Genomic DNA, 4,254 nt, shown 5'->3' with positions numbered 1-4,254 from the left:
TTTGGGGCAGGCGGCATGCGGCGCTGGGCTGGGGGCGGGGAGCGGTACCTGCTCTTCCTCGCGGTGCGGGGAGAGCGGCTCCGGCGGGCAAAGTTCTCCCGAGTCCATGTGCGCCCGGCGACATATCCTCCGTGCGCCCCGCGGGGAACAGCAAAGTTCCCGTGGCCGACCCCGCGCACTTGGCACGGGCGGGGACCAAAATCTCGCCCGGGCCCTGATCAAGAGCTCAAAGCCCCGCCCCGAGCTCATGAATATGCAGCAGGGCGGGACATTTGCATCCTCCGGCTCGGCTCGCTGTCCCGACCGCCGCTTCCCTGACCTTTGGAACTGCTCGGAGCCGGGGGAAAACAAACAATAATAACGCCAAGCGCAGCTGCCGAAGCCTTCGGGTAACTCAGCTTTTCATTGCCGTGCGAGTTGCTTTTGGGGGGAAAAGGGAGGGGGCGGGCGGGCTGGAATTTGATTATGTATATGTAATATGATCTATAAAAATATAAAAATGATATAATTAACTATTTAAAAATTTAAAGCCTCCTTTTCTTCTTAGCTAAAAAAAAAAGACATTCCTAACAAAACGAGCGCTCAAATCCATTCCTTAACATCATGGGTGAAACTGGGAGCGAATACAGCTACGTGTGTTCCTGTACAGATTAGAGCTGCATCATAACATATATATTATGTATACACCACGTGTGAACATCTGGATGTTTAGATGTGTGTATTTAGATATAAGAAAGAGAAATAAAAGCTCCAGAACTGATCCATTTCCTCTGTAAGTGTGCAGGGATTAGAGTGGACTAACTCAGCCTGCCCCATTTAGAGCCAGCTCAGAGTTGTTCTTCTCTGTCATATGAAAGGTCCGTGATTAAACTTGTTCCAACACAATGACCATTCTCAAATTTAGAGACACTGTTTGTACTGAAACACACTCACATAACTCCATGTTGAAAGAATCAGTAATGAATTAGGAATGCATTTTTTCTCTCAAAAGCTACTACCTTTCCTTAAAATTACAACTAAGATACCATACTTAATTTTCCAGGTTCAAAGTGTTTCTGCCCCTACCAGCAAAAACAGATGCAGGCTTTTTCTGGCCAGAAAAAAACAACCAACACTGGAAAGACAATAATTTCTTAGAATGCAGCTCAACCCTTACAAAATCTTTTGTGACTGGAGCCCTAACATGATGCAAATGGCAGTCTTTTAGATCAAAACTAATCAAAATGCAGTAATACCATTCACAAATGGAAACACAAATGCCCTCTCCAAATCTGTTCCACAGCATTTTACCAAGTAAATACAGCAACAGAACCAAATTCCAAAATATACAGGTTCAATTGACATGTTTGTGTCTGTTAACAGCAGAGAGATTCCAGTGTTATGTATTTAACCTTATGTGAAGACTGGGCCTGCTTCCTACAAACATGGTATAAATACAGTTAAGTTTAGGAATTGGAACCATCACAGCAAAACTACAGCTCAGACTACTGTATAAAAGCAGGTAATAAAAGCTTCATTACCAGTAGCATTATGCTGTCTATATTGTTAAATGGGAACTCTGTCATCAAGATGTAGATTGGCTTGTGAGCACTGGATTAAAGAGCTCTGAGATGCAGAGTAAAATTTAAGTACTCTGTAGAAACATCAGGGACAGAAAAAAAATCTGTTTTTTGCAAATTTTAAAATGAGAGGTACTAACGCATGGTACTGTATTAGAACATCTTCTTTAAGTAACAATTTGATAAACATAGATTTTGGGATCAAATCAGAACTTCAATACGATGTCTTTATGTATAGTTATCTGTATGACTGTATGAACTCAAAATACAGGTCCTACAAACTGATTTACATGTGCACATGAGCAAAATACGAAAATGCAAATATATTGTTTGTGCTGAGTATCTCTCCAAGTGTCTATTTATAGATTTGGCTCTTTTTCAATATTTTTTATTCCAAAATGCTTTCAAATCTTTGCATGTGTATGTGTTCTCTCATATAAAAATCACCCATAATGAATCCCTATACATGTGTCATTTGATATGGTCACTTTTCTGTATTAAGTTCCCTGGAATACACCCTCCTTAAAATATGACAGCTGATCCATTTGGAAACTCACCAAAGGACAGGTGAACTTTATTTCTACTTTTGTTCATGATCTCCTAAGATTTGATATTCAGGGCTGAAACATGATGGTCTCTCCTGTCCTGATCTGTCTCCTCTAAGCCCTCCTTTTCCTGTTCATGTGGCTTCCACTCCCTTGTTAGTTTGTCATCTCCCCCGCTTTACACCCCCAAATAACACGTTTTTGCTCTCCCCCTGTGAGCCATCACTACTTTTCTCTCAACCATCTTCCATCCAAGCCAGCAGCTCTCTTCCCTGCCAGCTGCTGCTTGGAGAACCAGAAATCCTGGGCTGTCCTTTGCATGTTGATAAACAAAGCAGTGGCTTCTTCCCCCGGGGACTGAAAGAGTCACCTCCCCCAGACTGGGGCCTGGAATTCCAACCACATTCCTGACCTTGGGTTTCACAGTTACCCATCAGTTTGGGGGAGGGGAAAAGAAAAAAGGTGAAGAGATTACAGCAGCAAGTGAACTGGGGCTAAGTGTACCTTCATTTTCTCCAGCTGTTCTGTAGAAATAAATAAAAATAGTACTATGGGGGAAAGAAAAGCTCAAGCTAGGTATCAGTTTACTGAATTTTATCCGGGAATACAGAGTAAGAACATGCCTGCAAACACACATCTGCACTAACTTATCAAACTGTACAGTGCAAAATCTTCCCCCAAGGAGTCTGTACAAAACAGTGGGAATGGAATCAGAGAGGGGAGGAAAAAAATCATCAGCAGTGCCTGTCCCAGTCAAGGGGCATTACTGAGCAGCACCTACATTTCCGTGGCTCTCTGGGCAGGTAATTTTTCACGTGTGTCAAACAGTACATCTTTGAGCTTCTTCCCATTGAAATACTATAGACATTTCAGGGCATCTGAACAGCCAGATTCTTAAAGCACAACCACCTCAAGGCAAGTGAAGAAGTAAGATTCAGTGGCACTTGGCAGAAGCTGCCCAGTGCATTGTGTCAAATGTGTATTTACCAAAAGGAGCAACAAGCTCAAGCCATCAGGGAAAGAGCCAGATGATGAAAGGGTGTTAGCTGCTGAGAATTTCTTTGGGAAGAAGTAGACTGTTAACTTGAGATAGAATTTTGCAATATACCATGGAACCTTATTCAAAGTCCGGCTGGAAAATACCTTATTGTTAAGAGCATGAAAAAAATACTAAAGTGTCATCAAATATGTGATTTTGTCTTTATTCCCAATCGCCAATTTAAGAAACATAACTCAGATGTGATCTCACTCTGTGCTCCAGTGAGATTAACATTAGAAGAATATTGTCACTGTCTGCTCATCTCCTGTGCTTCTCACAGGAAGGCACTTGGTGCACCCCTGGATATCCTGCTAATGAGGTAAAAAACTAACACTTCTGAAGTTCCAGATTTTCCTCACCTGTTTGTACACAGTTGGACAAACTGGACCAAGTTATGACTTGAAAGCCATCTGCTGGATTTAGCATTAATTACTCCTTGTTTTGATCTTAGAGGAAAAAAGCTCACACAACATAATCTCTGTGGACCCAACAGAGAAAACATCCCCAGCGTCTTGTTAGAGCACAAACCTGCAAACAGGGATGACAGGTCAGAGAATCACAGAATCATCAAGGTTGGAAGAGACCTTCCAGATCTTCTAGTCCAACTGTCAACCCAGCACCACCAGAATCATCCCTAAACCCCATCCCAAAGTGCTACAGCCAGATGCCACCTGAACACTTCCAGAGACTCCACCACCTCCCTGGGCTACTTCTTCCAATGCCTGAACACTCCCTCAGTGGAAAAAGGGTTTTTGAATATCTAATATGAACCTTGCCCGATGCAATTTAAGGCCATTCCCTCTCTTCCTGTCACTAAAGACTTTGCAGAAGAGACCAACCCCCACCCCACTAAAACCTCCTTTCAGGTCATTGTAGAGAGCAATGAGGTCCCCCCTGAGCCTCCCCTTCTCCAGACTCAACAAGCCCAGTTCCCTCAGCCATCCCTCAGCAGACATGTTTTCCAGAGCCTTCCCCAGCTCCGTTCCCTTCTCTGGACAAGCTCCAGCCCCTCAAGGGCCTTTTTGCACTGAGGGGCCAGAACTGGACGCAGCACTCGAGGTGGGGCCTCAGCAGCGCCCAGCACAGAGGGGCAATCAGTTCTCTGCTCCTG

At 43.7% G+C, this 4,254-nt stretch overlaps 1 long non-coding RNA gene across 1 annotated transcript; it reads left to right on the top strand.

The window, feature by feature from the left end:
• Positions 1-329: 329 nt before the first annotated feature.
• On the top strand, positions 330-1,097 carry LOC113980360. Its single transcript, XR_003538126.1, has 2 exons — positions 330-389; positions 1,043-1,097. It is a non-coding gene; the product is annotated as an uncharacterized LOC113980360 (long non-coding RNA).
• The last annotated feature ends 3,157 nt before the right edge of the window (positions 1,098-4,254 follow it).

The sequence above is a fragment of the Neopelma chrysocephalum genome, unplaced genomic scaffold (assembly GCF_003984885.1).
Source record: "Neopelma chrysocephalum unplaced genomic scaffold, ASM398488v2 Primary Assembly neopelma1_93854, whole genome shotgun sequence".
Lineage (NCBI taxonomy): Eukaryota > Metazoa > Chordata > Aves > Passeriformes > Pipridae > Neopelma > Neopelma chrysocephalum.
This window is presented reverse-complemented; position numbering and strand designations above follow the sequence as displayed.